At 41.6% G+C, this 19,634-nt stretch overlaps 1 protein-coding gene across 2 annotated transcripts in view; it reads right to left on the reverse strand.

Annotated features, from left to right (window-relative positions):
* The window catches only part of RHBDD1 (rhomboid domain containing 1), a 180,904-nt gene extending 161,540 nt beyond the window's left edge, over positions 1–19,364 (reverse strand). Inside the window, exons 1-2 of one of the 2 annotated variants that reach the window (XM_043995201.1) lie at positions 19,299–19,319; positions 11,489–11,577 (exon numbers count right to left, since the gene is read on the reverse strand). The gene's annotated coding sequence lies outside the window, so the exon portion shown is untranslated. Of the gene's footprint in view, positions 1–11,488; positions 11,578–19,298 lie in introns of both variants that reach the window. The other variant, XM_043995202.1, reaches the window with a different exon arrangement.
* Positions 19,365–19,634: the final 270 nt, after the last annotated feature.

A 19,634-nucleotide genomic window follows, 5' to 3' on the forward strand; every position in this document is an offset into this window, starting at 1 on the left:
CACAGAGCCATTAGTGAAAGGCATTTTTTATTTGGATTGGACTTGTGATTTCATCAGCACAAGGAACTCTCAATGGAGAGACTCCTCTTACCAATGCAGAGTAGCAAAGGTTTGCAATAAATATGCATAGTTAAACAAAACAAATTTCCACATTTGCTAGGTCCAAAAAACAGGTCTCTTTGTGCCTCCTGAGCCTATCACCTTTGCTTCATGACTTGTTTAGTCAAGAGTTTGCTACCTGCTTCTACAAATACTCATATGAATCCCATGAGTGTGGACATGCTCTTTTAATAGCAAATGAAAAAGGAAAATAACCATTCTTCTATCCCACACAAGAGGATGTCACTTTAAACTAATGAAACACACTCCTCTCACAAAAGTTTTACAAACAGAATGAGTCAAATAGTCTATTGGCTTCCTTACTAATTTTTTTTAAACCAAAGTACATGAACAGACTCACCTTTCCTTTGGAGGTAGGCACCGCTTGCAAGGCTATTTGAGTGACTAAGAGTAAACTGAAAGCAATGTTGGGGGCACTTTATTGGTCTTCAATAAAAATTCCTGGTTCCTCTTATTCTATACTCTGGTCATTGGCACCTATATGCCTTGTACACGCCTTATCAGAAAAAACCCTCCAACCCTTATCTTAAGAGTCTGAGGTCCATGTGGGAAGAGCATAATCCAAGAGACAGGAGTCATGATTTCAGATTATGGCTCAATCATTTAAAAAGTTCTATAACCTTAAGTCACAATTTCTCTGCACCTCCATTTCCTTTAAATGACACTCCCCATCTCACAGGGTATATGTGGTGTTTGAACTCTGACCATGTTAGAAGCATGACATATTAAGTATCATTAGCATTAATTTAATGGACCAGCATATCGGTTCAGAGATCCCACAAAATCCCTGGGGAGGATAATATTATTGAATCCTAGCTACAAAACAAACTGAAGCTAGGATTTTGTTATTGTTGTTCAATTATTACTCTTTAGGTACCAGCCAAGTCTTTCCTGGGTTCTCTTCACACAGCACAATAGGTGAAGGTTCAACTTGATTACCCTGCCCTTCTGGGAGAGGTTCACTGAACACATGGGCCTGGTCCAATGATTTCTGGTCTTTTCTCCCTTGCTTCCAGTCTCCCAGAACCTTCTTGTGAAGCCTTTCTCCACCCTCCACTCCCATTAGTCACCCTGGGTTCAGGTTCCCTCTCACAAGGGGCACAGAACACTTTATCTCCAACTCAGGGGCACGCATGCTCAGTGTGAGTCAGCTGTATGATGTGTCAGCCAAAAAAAAAGCTGAGAGGATCTTGGGTTGCATTAAAAGAAGTGGCAAGAGGGAGATGATTACTAACAGCGGATTCATTCCAGATCTAGGACAGAAAGGGGCCTGTCTGGCCATGTAGTTCAGCCAACTCCTTTTACAGAAAAGTGAGGTCCGGGTACTTTAAGCGACCTGACCAGTTACCCAGGTAGAAAGAGTCAGCCAGTCCCATTGACTCCAGATTCAGGGATCTCTCCTTTGCAGCCAGACCACATCTGAAGTCTTGTCCCAGGTCTCACCTAAAGAAGATAAGCTGGAAAGGGTCCCAAGAAGGGCAACCATAAAGGTGAAAGGCCTTGAGTCTATGTCCCTAGAGAATCAACAGAAAGAACTAGGGATGTATTTAGCCTTAAAGCAAAGGCAGGATTGAGGGAAGAGGAGCTGAGCACTGACTATCAGAAGAGCAATCACTAAAAAGGGAATAGACTTGTTTAGCTTGGAACCAGAAGGTAGAGTCTAGAGCCAGGGGTGAAAATTGTGAAGGGTCAGATTTGGTTTGATGTGAAGTAAAACTTCCTAACAATTAGGGCTCTCTGTTCTCAAGTGGAAAGGGCTGGGTCAGAGGTGGTACGCTCCTCCTCCTTAGAGGTCTTCAAACTGAGGCTAAAAGGGCTCTGGTTGGGTATGTTCTAAATAGAATTCTTTTCACTAGTGGTTGAAGCAAGAGGCAGCTAGGCGGCGCAGTGGATAGAGCACCAGCCCTGGAGTCAGGAGGACCTGAGTTCAAATCTGACCTCAGACACTTGACACTTACTAGCTGTGTGACCCTGGGTGAGTCACTTAACCCTCATTGCCAAAACAAAACAAAACAAAAAAGCAAGAAAAAAGACTTGGTTTACTAGTGGTTGAAGCATGCTATCCACCTCCTAACAGAATGGTGATGGCCTCAGGGTACAGAGCAAAATATATTTCTGCACATGGCCAGCGGGGGAATTTGTTTTGTATAACTATCAACATTTGATTCAAGAGCTTTGTTTTGTTTTCTGGGTGGGAGGGGAAGGAGGAGGAAATACATTTTTGTTAATTAAAAAGTCAATTTTACGTTTTAAAAACCCTCAAAATAAAATAAAATAAAATTTCCAAAATCTTCACTTTCTTTTCTGTTAATAAAAACCACTTCATCCAGAAACTGGCTCGCTTTATAGATAAACTGGGAATGAGCAAGGGGTTTGGAGGTAGAGGAACCAGGTTCACCTCCTGGCTCTGCTACTTATTACCTGTGGGTCCTGGGGCAAAGCACTTGTTTTATCGGGGCCTTGGTATCCTCATAGGTCAAAAATAAAATGATACAGCTAGACTAAAAGATCAACAATATTCCTTCCACCTCCAACTCTACAATCCTATGATCCCAATTATCCAGGTTCTTAACATTGAAGTCATCCTTCTCTTTCTCCTTTCTCTCTCTCACTTTATCCAATCAGTTGCTAAGCCAGGTCAGTTTTCCTACATGACATCTCTTGCATCTTTGTCCCCTCTACAATGTTAGCTCAAGCCTTCATCACTTCTCACCTTGACTGGTGTCACCACCTCTTAATTGATCTTCTGGCTTCCCCTGGATGTATGACTATGCCATGCCCCCTGCTTGTGCATATGTGTGTGTGTGTGTGTGTGTGTGTGTGTGTGTGTGTGTGTGTGTGTGTGTGGATGTATATGTGGATGTATATGTACCAATGACAGAAATGGGAGATGAGATCTTAAGTTTGGAGAACAACTATGAGGCCAGTTTGGCTGGAACATATGGATTTGGAAGGCATTAATGTGGAATAAATGTTAAATCAGAGATGAATTGTGGAAGGCTTTCAATGCCAGGCTGAAAGTTCTGTATTTAATCCTAGAGGCTGTAGGGTTTTGAAGGGTGTTTTTTTCAGCAGGGGCATGATTGAAAAGTATTCTCCTTTCACCTCCATCTCTTCTGTTCAATCTTCAACCTTCCTTGATTCCTTCCCCCTGCCCTGCCCACACACTTTTGGTGTCCTCTCCTTACTCAAATTACTTTGAATACATACATACATATATATATATGTGTGTGTGTGTAAACACACACATACACACATACACCTGTGTGGAAAGGGTAATAAAATATCAGAGCTGAGAGGGCAAAAAGAAGGAACCTACCTTGTGGAAACCCCCGCCAATAGGAGTCCCCACTCCAACAAATCTGACAAACACTCATACCACCTCCACTTGGGGAGCTCCGGAGAGATTAGGTTTATTCAGTTGCTAGAATGTAACCTCTTTGAAGGCCAGGGCTCAGGTTTCTGAATCCTCAGCAACTATCACAGTCCCCTGAACATAACAGGCTCTCCCAAAATACTCAAATTAAACTGACCACATCACAAGCTCCTCTCTTATTAACATTCTGCAGGCCAACCTTCAAGGATATCCCTAAAGGCCACTTGATCTTTTCACTTCTTTAACCCTTCTCCTCTCCCTTTATCCAGTCTCAAGGGTAAGGATTTTACCTCTTGCTTCAGTGGTCTTCATTAGGTCTCTCCGACATGCCTCACTTAACAGATCTCTCTCTCTCATTTCACTCCTTCCAAAGAAAATTACCCAACACTAATCAGTCTAATCCTGCTGGGCCTTCTCCCGAGGCCCACTCTATACTTGAGAACAAACTTCGCCAGCTCAGGTCACCAAGAGTACTCTCTTTCATTATTAAAACAGCCCCTTTGAAAATACCACCTGAACTATTAAGAGATGAAGTGAATTCTCCTCCCTAACCGACCTGAACACAGAAACCTTTCTCTGTCACATCTCCCTCTTCAACCTATACAAACATATTGTTGTTGTTTGTCCTTCGTTTTCGAAGAAGACCAGTGACACCACGGGTGATGTGCAAACATATACAAAGCTTACCACCCACCATGTGGTTGTGACCTCAGACTAGAGACCATGCCCTTAATGACTTCACTCTTTGAGCTTCAGAACTGAGGTCCTGAAACCGTTATTGGCGACTGCCTCCCAAGATCCACTAGTTCTAGCTAGCCCTAGCTGTGTTTTGCCTTGCATTGAACCTAGCCTCTTCCCAGGACCCTTCTTCCTCACTCTTTTTCATATTAAGGAATGTAATCAAATCAGCACGGGTATTGCTACCAGAAAGGCTGAATCAATCTACTTTCTTTTTTTGTTTTGTTTTATTTTGGGTTTTTTTTGCAGGGCAATGGGGTTTAAGTGACTTGCCCAGGGTCACACAGCTAGTAAGTGTCTGAGGCTGGGTTTGAACTCAGGTCCTCCTGAATCCAAGGCTAGTGCCTTATCCATTGTGCCACCTAGCTGCCCCCTCAATCTACTTTCTAATGGCTCTACTTGGCATGCTTATCACTTTCCAAACCAAAATGCTGCCTCCCTCCTTATTACTAGAATATAATTATGTAACATGTATATACATACATATAATGACTGGAGTAGAATATTCCAATTAGAATATAAACTATTTGAGGGCAAGGTCAGTCTTGCTTTTATGTATGTGTGTATATACATAAACACACACACATTCAATCATTCATTCACTGCTCCATCTGCTCACTGGTTTACAGGCCCTAAATATGCTAGTGTAGTCTTGGCCAGCAGTGGTTTAAAGTGGTTGAGAGAACGTTTTTTTTCTTTCATCTTGTCTGGGAGTTTATTTAGTGAAAGAAATAGGTGAAAGATTCCATTTCTTAATCATCGATTTCAAAGGGAACGTGCTTCAAGAGGAAAAATGAAAAGAGCAGATCAGCTGCCCTACCGACCATATGAACAATGAACAAGTTCCATTTACATTCACCGTACATGTGTCATTTGAATATAGCCTAGAAGGTCAGATGACTGTCAGTTACAATAAGCTTCGCGACTTCTGGTCAATTAGCTGGCTAATAAGAAAAGACAAGGCTGTGGCATCATTAAAGCGGCAATTAATTTATACAGAGCAGCTTCTTGTTAATCAAACATCTTAAATAACATTTAATTTTTTTCCACTTAGCAAAAAAAAAAAAAGCAAGCCATCTACCTGAGCTTTATTACCTGCTAGCCTACTCCAAGATCAAAAGTTAAGACTTCACAAAGTGGACCCCCCCCCCACACACACACACAGACCCACGTGACTCAGGATCTCTTTACAGTAAACCAAAAAAGCAAAAGATGAAAACAAAAACACCTTCCAGGATCTAGGATCTGGGCTGAACACATGCATTACAGTAAAGGAAATACTACCAAGGGTTATAGTGACTCCTTACAAGTAATTTTTAAATTTATACTATTTGGGTGATATTTCACAATCTGCTCTACTGAAAATGTTGATTTGATAAGGGAGTTAATGACCAATCATAAATTAAATAACATGCTGTGTGCTACCATGTTGTCAAGTATTGTGGGAGTGGGGGTGGGGGGAATCATGCTCTTTTAGTCTACTTGGAATTTAATGAAAATAAGAATCAGTATTGAAGTCTTAAAAAAAAATCTTAAAACTTTTCTGCAACATAATAACTAATTGCCATTTCTACCCGAAGCCCCATGTATAAATATTAAGTGAATAAGTCAGTACTGGTGGGATCAAATGATTTTTTTTAATGGACACATGAGAAGTTTGCTCAACAAGATGGGAGATTTTTAATTTTAATTTTTAATTAAAGTAAACTTTGCACACAAAAAACCCCACTTTTCATACTCCAGAGTTGCTGTCAGGATTATCTGGAGCTTCTCTGGAAATTTAATGAGGCTCCACTTTGGAAAACAGTAGTGTCAGTCTTCCAAAATTCATACACCCTCCTCTATTTTTTTTAAAAAAGTGATATATGCTTAAAATAAAATTTTTAAGAAGTGATGTATGCTTAACAGAAATGATTACAATCACCTTTATACATGAAAAATAATGATTGAAAAATGTAACTGCTGGAGTTTGTAGATAATTTCAAATTTTGTTCCACAGCCAGGTGAATTAGTGCCAAGTCTAATTTTTGTCCATCACCACTGATGATCTCCTGTATCAATCATGAGCTGGCTCCACTACTCACAGGACACAGGTTTTAGTGTAATGAGTGCTCATTAAAGTTTTCAGAGTGACAGTCCTTAAGGCTCTCAGTCCTCAACACCGAAGTCACGCAGGGAGCAGTGAGGACAACATCCCTAGATCATGGGCTTCATGCTGATTTAAGAAATTCAACACTCGGGTCTACCCTGCACCTAACTTCTTTATACCCTTTCCCCAAAGTCAATGAAAACATGCAACTCCACCATTCACATTCTTAATTTTTAAGGCTTTATTGCAGCATGTGAAATTCCTCCCCAGTCGTTGTGTTTATTACATCCACCATGACCAGCCCAAATTGGGTAGGGAATGGGAGACAAAGAAAAATGTCCTGCATAACAAATGGAAAGTTAGTCAACTGAAAAGGGCAGGGAAAAGGAGGAAGGAGAAAAATTGCCTATGTCTATCCACCAAGCCAGATCCCAGAGGGAGTAGCCACAATGTAGGAAGAACAACTGCAGAGATGCTCAGGATGGACAAGAGACAAAGACCCAAGGAGGAAGACATGCCCTCAGAGGGTTATATATAATGCATAAAACGTAGACAACAAGCAAGATGCTTGGGAGGTCTTAATGTAAGGCAGTCAATTTGACCTTACAGGAGAGACCACTGACTAGAATCTGGCTCTGAAGAGCTATGATTTATTCAAAAGAAACACAATAGGCAAAGGGTAGTGGAAGGAACCGTACACTTATGTGAAGAACAACACAGATGTAGTTTCCCCAGGCGTAAGCAAAGCATTGGACACAATATCTCAGGCTATTTTTGTGGAAAAGAAGGAGATGTGGGCTAGACAGGAACAGAATGAAAGAAAATTGGTGGAGCAGCCAGATTCAAAGAACAGTCCCAAATGGTTCTATTTCAACTTGTAATTGATTCAAAAGATCCGTATTTGGCCATGTGCAGTTTGTCACTTTTGTCAGTGATTTAAAGGCAGAAGTTGGCGTGCTTATGCAATATGAAAATGACATAAAGCTAGGAAGGCTTGCTTGTACATTCAATAATATCCAGGATTCTGAAAGCTCTTGCTGGCCTAGAGATTAATAAGACGAAATGTAATAGCCCTAAGGAATAGCTAGGTAGAACAGTGGATGGAGAGCCAGGCCTGAACTGTGGAGAACTGATGTTCCTGAGTTCAAATTCAGCCTCAGACACTTGCTAGCTGTGTTACTCTAGGTAAGTCACTTCACCCTATTTGCCTCAGTTTCCTCATCTGTAAAACGAGCTGGAGAAGAAAATCGCCAACCACTCCAGTATCTTTCCCAAGAAAACACCAAATAGGGTCACAAAGAGTCGGACACAGAGGCAGCTAGGTGGCGCAGTGGATAGAGCACCAGCCCTGGAGTCAGGAGGACCTGAGTTCAAATCCGGCCTCAGACACTTAGCACTTACTAGCTGTGTGACCCTGGGCAAGTCACTTAGCCCCAATTGCCTCACCCCCCAAAAAACAAACAAACAAAAAACCAAAATAAACAAAGAGTTGGACACGACTGAACAAAATAGGTTTAAGTATAAAGTCTTACACTTGGGTCCAAAAGAACTCCACTTCATAAATACAGGTTGGGAGAAACTTGATTAGACATAGCAGTCTGTCTGCAGATCTGGAGGTTTTAGCACTGCTCTCTCCCTATTCTTATCCCGCCTGGCTGATCACTCCCCAGCCTCAAAGTATATAAAGCACTGAGTCTGAAGGCAGGAAGATCTGAGTTCAAATGAAGCCTCCGACACTTACTAGCTGTGTGACTCTGAACAAATCACTTACCCTTTGTTTGCATCAGTTTCCTCATCTGGAAGATGGGGATAATAATAGCACTCACCTCCCAGTATTTGTGAGGATCCAAAGAGATTGTTGTAAAGCGCTTAGCACAGTGCTTGGCACACAGAAGGGGGGCAAGTAAATTTATGTCAAATAGATTTGAAGTTCAATATGATAAGGCTAGTAGGTGGTAGAATGGAGAAGAGGGCCGGATCTGAAGTCAGAAAAAAACTGAGTTCAAATTCTGCCTTGGGGGAGCAGGTAGGTGGTACAGTGGATAAAACACCAGCCTTGGATTCAGGAGGACCTGAGTTCAAATCTGGCCTCAGACACTTGACACTTACTAGCTGTGTGACCCTGGGCAAGTCACTTAACCCTCATTGTCCCCCCCCCACACACACACACACACACAAATCAAACAAATTCTGCCTTGGACATTTACTCAGTTTGTGACCAGAGACAAGTGCCTTAATTGCTTGCTACCTGCCTCAATTTCCTCATCTCTAAATTGGGGATAACGATAGCACCTACATCCCAGGGTTGTTGTGAGAATCAAATGAAGTAATATTTGTAAAATGCTGTATAAATGCTATCATTATAGTTATTGTTGTTATTACCATTGTTATTAGGGAGATTATCCTCCCTCTCCTCCCACAAACAAAAAACCTAAACTAATTTTGGGATGCATTGAGAAGCTTCTAACTATAAGATAGTCATGGTTCTGCTGTGGACAGAGAACCTGTCACAGTGGAGAGAACATTGGGTCCTGAGGCAGGAAGACCTAGGTCCAAGCACGTGACCTCTAACACATACTGGTGACATGACCCTAGACCACTTCTCAGTGACCCCAAGAAAACTCTCGGACTATAAACTGCAGAAGAGTGGCTAATCTGTGTGGGAGATGATGTTCCCTTACCAGGAGAACAATAAAGGAGCAGTTCCGTCTCCCTCTGCCTTGGTCAGGTCACACCTAGAGAGCTGAGTTCCACTCTGAGTCCCACAGATGTTGAGAAGCTGAATATTCCGTCAGTCTCATCCTGGATACATCCTCTGTCTTCTCTGGGTTTTCAGGGCCCTGCTTCTCCTACCTCCTGGGCAAGTCACTTAACAGTGGCTGGGTTCCTATCCCTATTCTGTGCACATGGTGTCTTCCCTGAAGGAATGTGTGGTCCTTGAGAGCAGGAACCATTTCACTGTTTGGGTCTTTGTATCCATAGTGACTCATACAGTGATTGGCATAAAGCAAGCACTTAATCAAAGCTTATTGACTGATTTTGTCCAGATGATGGCACAGGGTCTGGTCCATGCCAATAGGAGGTTCTAGGAAAGGAATTGGGCATATTTAGCCTCAAGAAGGGAAGATTGAGGGTTAGGGGTTAGGGGTTAATAGCTCTCTTCAAATATCTGAAGTAATGCCCCATGAAAGAGGGGTTAAGATTTATTCTGATAGGCTCCAGAGGGAAAAACTAGGGAATGAAGAGTGGGAGACAAATTTAGGCTTGCTGTCCAGAAAAACTTCCTAACAATGATCACTATACCAAAATGGAATGGACTAGTTTGGGAGGCAATAGGCCTGCCCCTCACCGGCAGTCTTCAAACAAAAAGATGCCCACTTGTCAGTGGGAAATCCCCAGACTAATGGCTCACAGAGCTTTCGGTAGATCCCATGGACTCATGGACCATTACCATCTTCACTGACCTCCTCCAGACCTTCTCTAATTTATCAATATCCATATACCCCCAGTCCATTGCTTTCCACCACACAATCCCACCACCCCAAACGCCCTTACGGTTTTTTCCTAAATAACTCATGTAAATGCCTACTTGTCTAAAAAGTCTTCTGTGGAAAGGGGCTATTGACGGTGCCTTGAGGATCACTGGATCAGTTTTATAAATTATCCCAAAGGATCACATGACCCACTGTACTAGTTTTTTCCAGTCTCATCAACTCCAGGTTTTCCACAAAAGCAAGGGGGAAAAACCCAACAATAAAACAACTGGCTAAGCCTCCAATGTATCTCCAATTCCTACACCAGGCCTTCTTCACTGATGGAGGAATTTTCACAGCACAACAACAGCCAGCATTTATATTGCACTTTCAGGCTCATAGTGCTTTACCCATTATCTCATTTGACCCTCACCATCACCCTGTGAGATATATGATATCATTGTCCCCATGACACAGATGAAAGCTCGGAACTAGAAAGCCCCAACAATGCCCTGTGTCTCTTCCACGTTCCTGGCATAACGATTAAAATTATGAGACAGATAGTTTCTGGGTAATTTAATCATTTTTTTAAATAGGCCAGCAGGTTATCAATAAAAGGCGGTTTATCGGTCATCTCTTTCAGACCAAAGACTCCTAACGGCAGTTGGATCACAGTTCAGATACTCTTCCAACTGTAGGAAGTCTATCACATAGCAAATCAAATTTAATTGAAGTCCAGAGACATAACTTAGGTGACATCAGAGAAGGAATGTGGATCCCTCACCCAAAACAGTTTCCATCTAGGTGTGGTTGGGCGGCCCAAGTCCTTCAGTTATCTAGAAAAAAGGACCTTTCCCCACCTAAGCTTCTTTGTAAACTTGGTTTGGGCGTGACCTAGATGAAGGGATTTGATGGAACCTCTCAAGAACTTGCCTTTGAGTGGGGGAGGGGGGCGAAAAAGGAATCAGAAAGAAGGGGAGATCACTGGGTCCCCCAAGATATCAATTGTTAATAATTATTTCTCACAATGGAGTCAAGAAACTAGATAGCCAAGGCTTATCAGTCAAGATGAGAGGCTGCAGTCAAGAGTAGAAAGAGGGGGCAGCTAGGTGGCGCAGTGGATAAAGCACCGGCCCTGGATTCAGGAGTACCCGAGTTCAAATCTGACCTCAAACACTTGACACTTACTAGCTGTGTGACCCTGGGCAAGTCACTTAACCCTCATTGCCCAGCAAAAACAAAACAAAAAACAAAAAACAAAAGAGTAGAAAGAACATCACTTCCTTTAAAATAAAATTAACAATGATAGATGATCTTGTGGGACATGCACCATCACATTTCTGAAATGATAAACCCAGTATTAAAAGAGAGAGAGAATGAGAGAGAGAAAGAGAGAGAGAGAACACCAAAACTCCATGGATTGTATCATGGTACACTTACTTCTAAGGCAGCTAGGTGGATATAGTGCTGAGCCTGGAATCAGGAAAACCTGAGTTTAAATCTGGCCTCAGGCACTTACTAGCTGTGTGACCCTGGGCAAGTCACTTACCTTCTCATCTGTAAAATGAGTTGGAGAAGGAAATGGCAAACCACTCTAGTATCTTTGCCAAGAAAACCCCATAGACAGTATTGACATGGTATGATCCACAGGGTCATGAAGGGTCGGACAAGACTGAACATGAACACACTTACCTCTAGCAGTGAAGGAAAAGAATCACATATATGGTCCAAAACTCCAGAGCTTTCTCTCAAGATGGAAAGAGTTGATGTTGACTATCAAACTTAATTAATGATAATGATTTTTACCAAAGTGGTTTGAATACTCAATAGCCACAAGATAAAACTTTAAAATTCTGGGTTCCGCCCCCAGCAAATATTTCAAAAAAGGCCTGGGTAAACTGCAACACAAATAAAAACAGGTCTCCAAGTAAGGAAACCAAGTCTGTACCCTCCTGGAGGGCCTTCATGCAAAGCAGGAAAGAGATGGGCAGAGTTTTTTCATAGAAGCAATACATCATGACAAAGGTGAGAAAACTACTAAGTCTCATAAAACTACAGCAGTGATGTCTCCTAAATTTCAAGTTTGGATTATTTGCCAAATCATCATGATGATGATGTTTCAAATGGTGGCCTGAGACAGTGTGGGGTTGGGGGGGAAGTCCCATGATTTAAATAACAACTAGAACAGATCTTCAGAAGGTGATGTCATAAAACTTATTGTGAGTCATTCTTAATAACAAGTCTTTCTATGTACTCATAACTCTCTAGATCAGAGGTCCTTAATCTGGGATCTATGGACTTTTTTCTTTAAATATATTTTGATAACTGTAGTTCAGTACAATTGGCTTCCTTTTTGATTTTTGCATTTGATTTTCTGCATTTTAAAACATTCTCCTGAGAAAACACCTACAGGCCTGCCTAGACTGCCAGAGTGCCCCATGAAGCAATGGAGTACCCTTAGTGTAGACACCGTGCTAAAGAACACAAGGAAGTCATCATCTGTGCCCTTCCACACCCGATATAAAGCAAGAAGATTTCTCTTACGTTGCAGATGGAAATATAGCTTATTGCTTTACAGACTTCATACATATTTATGATGGCTCTTAAAGGTCTTGCAAAGCACTTTACAAACATGATTTCATGTGATCCTCACTACAACCCTGTGCAGTAGGCGCTGATATTATCCTCTTTGGAAACATGAGGAAACTGAGGCTAAGTGGCTTGCCCGGGTGGATCCGGCTAATAAATATCTGGGTTAGGATTCAAATTCACATCTTCCTGACTCCAAGTCAGGCACTATCTGCTCTAGCAACTAAATGCCTCACAATCACGGGTGGCATCTTACTTTACCCTTACACCTCCCTCAAATATTTATATATAGTAGGAGCTAAGTCTACCTGATATATATAATACATCGCATAGTATATAATATCGTATATTTTACAGCCTTCTCCAAATACCATAACTTTGTTAGTAACTTCCAGGAGTCATACAAGTTAAAAAATGTCCCCATTGTAGGGACGATGTTTTCTTGGCAGTTGTCTTAGTCCAAAAGCTCATTACCAACAATATGGTAGTTTCTCAAAAACATGATCAATCAAATCTGTACTATGCAGGGGATATACCTGAAATCATGCATATGACTACAACAGCTCTATTACAACAGAACACAATGAAACTGGCAGAAGGAAGGAGTATTTGGAACTATCCCCTGGTGAACCTTCCCAATATGGAAAAGTAAATTGACTACAATGACAACAACATTAACAACAATAATGGCAGCAATCTGGGAATAGGAGGAGTTTGGACCTATTATTTCATGGGTATAGGGAACTCTGGTGTGGAAACTTTTCCCTGTACCTACACAGGTGAACAACTCATCTACATTTTAGAGTGGCACTGAGAGATTAAGTAATTTATCCACACAGCTGTTTGTTGTTGTTTGTCCTTTGTCCTCAAAGAGAACCATGACTTCAGGGGAGGTAATGTCATGACTTGCACTGAATTGTATTTAAGTGAGGGAGGGCTGTGCAAGGTCACCAACTTCACTCTCTCTCCTCCAGAGTCACTTGGGTCCAGTAGCGAGATATATATCAGGACAACTGGAGATAGCCCTGGATGTTTAAGGCAACTGGCATTAAGTTGCATTAAGACTTGCCCAGGGTCACACAGCTAGTAAGTATCAGAAGTGATATTTGAAATCAGATCCTCCCAAAGTCAGGGTCAGTGCTCTATCCACTGTGCCACCCAACTACCCTATAGCCATACAGCTAACATACAGGGGGCAAACTTGAACAAGGGTCTTTATAACTCCAAGGCCAGCCCTCCATTCATTATACCATTCTGCCCCTCAATAATAATAGTAATTAATAATAATGAGCATTTCAAAGTATTTTCCTTTATGATCACACAAAATGCTAAATGCTTATTAATTAAAAGTCAACTATTTTAAAACATCATAAAACATGAATGCAAACAGCTGTTTTCACACAACAACAACAAAAAAAACTTGGAACCAGTAAATACAAGTATTGTATTTCTCTCTATCCCATGGTTGGGGTTTTCCTTATTATTATTATTCCTGAGTCATTTGTAATGCTAAGTAGCAGCCAGTTGCAATACTAAATAGCTTTTAAGACCGATACAGCTGTCACAACTCACAAAAAAGGGAAACAATTTAGTTTAGAGCTCATAAATTTGCATAGAATTCTCCTTTTGCTGGTGAAACACTAAACAGGCTGCAAGCTGTTATTTAGCATCCATACTGGAAAACAGGAACTGAGGGCAACAGCAGCTTCTGACACTGATCAAATCACTCACAGTAATTTCAGTCCAAATTTTAGTGAGGCCCCTTTGATCATCTATGAGTTAAGATACCAATTCTCTACCTGTCAGTCCTCTATTTGGTATTCAAAACACCAAGTTCCCTGACCTTGGATTCCCATCCATTTCCCCAAACAACACATGAGGGTCAGTCTGTTACCCTAGTGATTGGAATGAAAATGGCATTTAACTCCCAGATGTGGACTCTTACCTTTCAAGAAGCAAGTTCCTTTATGAAAGAAATGTCTCACTCACAGAGAGCAAAACTCTGACCTTTCATCTGTTCGTGGCATACCCCTTATTTTAAACAAGCAAAATGGTAGAGGAGGAAGTGAGGGGATTATAGTAGAGAAAATAACCACTTTTTCGGTACTACATTAAAAATTTTTGAAAAATAGACATCCGATGATGTGAATCAGACTCTCATTTAAGAAAGCAATAACCAGGAGATATTAACATAACTGAAATTCAAGGCCACAAAGCTTTAAGTGATGCTCAAAGCAAATCCTCTCATTCATAATTTCCATTAGCAACATTGTAGTATCTGATATAGTAGTGTGGGTTAGATGGTGCTGTCTCCAATTGCTCCTACTTGTGATCAGTTATACACCTCGATATCAGGAGGCTATCTATAAAAGCAGAAAGGCATTAATATCTTTTGGGAGGAAAAAAGTCTCTTTCATGAGATCACTGGCATTGTTGGGTACCCTTAACAATGATAGCTAAATAACTTATTATATATAACCATAATGCAATGTGACTGGTAAGAAACATGAAAAGACTTATATTAAGTGGTACAGAGTGAAGTAATCAAAACCAGGAAAACAATAGAAATTTACAATATTGCAAATGTAAAGAATAAGGCATTCCAAACCAAAGGTGTCAAACACATGCAACCTTAACCAGATTTAAAATGCAATTGGAGGGGTGCAGCTAGGTGGCGCAGTGGATAAAACACTGGACCTGGATTCAGGAGGACCTGAGTTCAAAAATGACCTCAAACACTTGACACTTACTAGCTGTGTGACCCTGGGCAAGTCACTTAACCCTCACTGCCCCACCCCAAAAATGCAATTGGAAAATATTTAATAAAGTAAGTAAAAATATACTAGAACCTAGATAATGTTAAGATGTGAATTTTCTTAAGTCACTATGTGACTTGTAGGGATCCTTATGCATGGTCCATTTCAGTTTGATACCAGTGATGTAAAATGAATACTATAAGATTGTAAAGACCAATGTTGGACCCAAATAAGAGTATCAGAAATCACCACTACCTTCTTTGCTGAGATAGGGTACTATGTGTATGAAACTGCATGTGTCAGATTTTTTTTGATGTATTATTTGGATTAAATTGGGTTTCCCCCCCCAATTCATTTTTTTTTTAGGGCAATGAGGGTTAAGTCACTTGCCCACCAGGGTCACACAGCTAGTTAAGTGTCAGGTGTCTGTGGCCACATTTGAACTCAGGTCCTCCTGAATCCAGGGCCGGTGCTTTATCCACTGCACCACCTAGCTGCCCCCTCTATTCTTCATTTTACAAGAAATGTAAGTAATACAGTGAGGGAATTGAGGGCATTTGGTCAACAACTGTTAATTGTAGGAATTGAGCAAATCACACTGACTCAGTCTTGTGACTCCATTCTGGAGCTAGCTCAGTTCCCTTTCTACTCAATTATGAGTCTAGTCCAATTTCTGTCCCGTGAGAAAACTTTATTCAATCATAGGAATTGGGAGAAAGACATGTTTTGTTGTTCCTAGCCCTGTGTGGCTGGGAAGCTGGACCATCTCTATCTGCTGCTTAGAGACCCTGAAGTAAGGATCCAAGATACGCTGATAAGAAACCCAGCCAGATCCAAAGACTGATGCAAGTTTTCTCATAATTATGTATCTCAGACACCCAGTATGCTTTATCTGAAAACTGGCCCCATACTGAGCAATTAGTTATTGTTTCCATATGCTCTTGATGGTTTAACAGATACTGCGGGGAGTGGGAAACCTCTTTTTCTAATTTCAGGAAATTACACCTGTTCATTCTTCCCTTCCCAACTTAGAAAGTCCCTGATCTTTCCTCTACTTAGAAATCAGATTACCTAATGTTGTATCCTGATTGTTTTCTTTTAATTAGTTTTATTTGATTAATTGTTTTTAATGTCTAAAAGTCTGTCTGCTCCTGTACTCGGGGTCTAGTGCCAAAGCTGAGGAAAGAGACCAGTCCCAATTAGTGGGGCAACTGGCATTCATTGCTTAATAAATTGATATGTTCGGAAGTTGGAATCTTTGTTTCCTCAGTTATGTCATCTTTTCCCCACCACAATAAAAATAAGAAATTATCAATAAAACTTTTTTTTAATTAATTAATTTTTTTGTGGGGCAGTGAGGGTTAAGTGACTTGCCCAGGGTCACACAGCTAGTTAAGTGTCAAGTGTCTGAGGCTGGATTTGAACTCAGGTCCTACTGACACCAGGGCCGGTGCTCTATCCACTGTGCCACCTAGCTGCCCCAAAACTTTCTTTTAAATAAAGAAAAGTACATTTCCCTCACTTCATCAAAGAAGAGAGGGCATGGACAATGAAAGATGTAAATAAAGTCAGAGATTAGATGTGTGGATTTTTCTGAACTTTTTTTTCTTCTTTCTTAAGCCATGTTACAAAATATGTCTGGATAGGTGGAGGAGGTGAAGAGAGGCAAAGTCTCAATGTTTAAAGGAAGGTGACACACACAAAATTCAGCAATTTTTAAAAAACGATCACTAATAATGCTGAAATATCTCTGTACGGTCATACTCAACTTCATCAGGAGGTCATTTATCCATCAATATTCGTGAGAGGTGAGAACCCAGAAACAAAAAAGGCCTCTAAGCAGCTAAAAGCAATGCTACAAATTCCTTTAGGAAGTCACTCAAGCTTTGAGCACAGATGTCAAATAAGATTGCTTCCCAGCTGAGAGTCGATGATGAAGTGAAAGGGATTCTAGATGTAGAACCAAGAGAGACCTGGGCTCTGATCCTTCTTCCAATAACAACTAGCTATTAGAGCATAAGATTAGGGATAGAGAATTGTCAGGGACGTCAGGAGTCACCTACTCCATCCCTCTCTTTTTAGATGAGGAAAATAGGGCCCAAAAGAAGTTAATGTCACACAGGCAACAAAAGAGTAGTAAAACCGAGATTCCAACCTGTATCTTCTGCCTCCCTCTTCAAGGCATTTAACCCAAGTTATTTATATTCTTCAAACGTCATTTTCCTCATCATTAAATAGCAATACTAATATCTGTGGGACCCAATATACAGTGTCTCAAAATCCTTATTGGATTTTAATATATTAAAGCGTCTGAAAAACTTTTGGGGTACCCCTCCATAATGTATGAAACAAATACATGTATATACATACACATATGTGTGTGCATGTATACACAAATACACATACGCAAAGCATTTTGTAAACCTAAAAGAAGATATACACAGGAGCTGCTTCTCCCCCCAGGTCACTTGATTCTGGGAAAGTCACTTAACCCCAATTGTCTCACCAAAAAAAAAAAAAAAAGATATTAAAAGTGACAGCTTGGGACAGCTAGGTGGTGCAGTGGATAGAGCACCAGCCCTGGAGTCAGGAGTACCTGAGTTCAAATCCAGCCTCAGACACTTAACACTTACTAGCTGTGTGACCCTGGGCAAGTCACTTAACCCCAATTGCCTCACTAAAAAAAAAAAAAAGTGACAGCTGTTGGTCTTCAGGGTTGGTTAAGGAGTACAGAGACAAAGAGGCCTATCCTTGCAAGTTAAGGGCACAGAAGGTTTTAACAGTATTGCAGCACAAAAATATTCATGGAAGTTCAACATGATGGCCCTGATTCACCAAGAAAAGGCTGAATTAGGTTCTGTATAAAATTTAGGTAGTGCAGGCGTAGAAGTATACACTCCTCTTCCCTGCCCCCCTCCCTTTTAAAATGGTTTGAAGGTCAGCTAGGTGGGGCAGTGGATAGAGCACAGGCCCTGGACTCAGGAGGACCTGAGTTCAATCTGACCTCAAACACCTGACACTTACTTGCTGTGTGACACTGAGCAAGTCACTTAACCCTGATTGTCTCACCAAAAAATTACATATGTGTGTATATACACACACATATATGTATATATATGTATATGTAGGGTTTCTGACCCATATATGTATGCATATACACATACATTTATTCTTATATTTAGATATATATGTGGTTAGAATATTTTAAGTTGCTGATTAAATGAAAAGCGCTGGATGGCTGGAAACCTCTACCACTCTATGAAGCTTGCTTATAGAAGCACTGACAAGAGCCTTGTGATTTCATCAGGAAAGGGTCCCTATACCTACAAGCCCAACCCCCCTGCACGACTAAGCAAATGAGTCTTAGGAGACTTCCATCAGACTCAGTGCATAAGTACCTGAACTGCAGTCACACAGCTAACATAGGTCAAAGGCCCATTTTTGAATCCAGGTCATAAGCTCCTATATCTAGAGCTGGAAGGAACGTCAAAACCCACCCAGTCCAAGTTCCTCATTTTACAAACAGGAAACAGAGAGGAAACAGAGAACCAGGAAGCTTAATTGAGCATCAGAGGCAGGATCAGAGCCCACCTCCTGACAGCAGAACCAGGACCAAGACTGACTCCAGGTTAAGCCCTCTGTACACAGCCTCTCATTACCTGTGGGTCCTTCATCACAGAAGTGAATAAATAAGTAATTTTTGTGAGATCGTGAGTACTTTGGCAAACTGAAAACTGTTATAAGAAAAAGTGGTTTCGACGTCACTTCTAAGGGGGCTGACTCCCGGCAGTCTAGAGAGCCTGCTTCTGCTTACTTTCTTCTTTTAGCACCATCATTTATCATTTGGAAATATTTCAGAACCATCACGTCTGCGCTTTGGCAAGGTTTCACACAAGGGGTCCCTCACATTTTCCGGTGCTAATTCTTCAGAGAATGACAGCAGAATTGAGCCTAGGAAGCAAACTCCCTACATCTCAAAGTTGCCTGGGGGCGGTTACCTGGGCTCACCGGGGAAGCCCAGCTCCCACCCGACACCCACGCTACCTGACCGCGAGGGGCGTCTAGCTTGCCCCCAAACCCCGGGGGTTGGAAAACTGGGAAGGAAGAAACAAGTGTCTGGATTGAGGGAAACGAAGGGAAAGAAACAAGGAACTCACGCTTTCTCTTTCGCATGCGTGCGTCCTCACGTCTCCTTACACGCACTTGCATCACCACGCCACAGGGGACTTTCCGAGATGTCTTCGTTTTTCATTTGTTCCCAGTCCAGGGAGTGGGAGGGCCTAGCTAAATGGGAACCGCCCATGATGCCGGGCCAAGGGCAGAACCCCTCCCTCTCGAGCGGGTCCTGGCCAATGAGCATCCTCACTGAGCCCCAACACCCGCCCTCTGGGGTTGAGCTAGTAGATTTCAGTCTCTGGTCGGATTCAACCTCGAGTCACCCTCCCTCCCGCCCAGCCTAGGGGAGGGAAACTAGAACCTAGCTTCTTAAACTG

This window comes from Dromiciops gliroides, chromosome 3, assembly GCF_019393635.1.
Source record: "Dromiciops gliroides isolate mDroGli1 chromosome 3, mDroGli1.pri, whole genome shotgun sequence".
In the NCBI taxonomy this organism is placed as follows: Eukaryota; Metazoa; Chordata; class Mammalia; order Microbiotheria; family Microbiotheriidae; genus Dromiciops; species Dromiciops gliroides.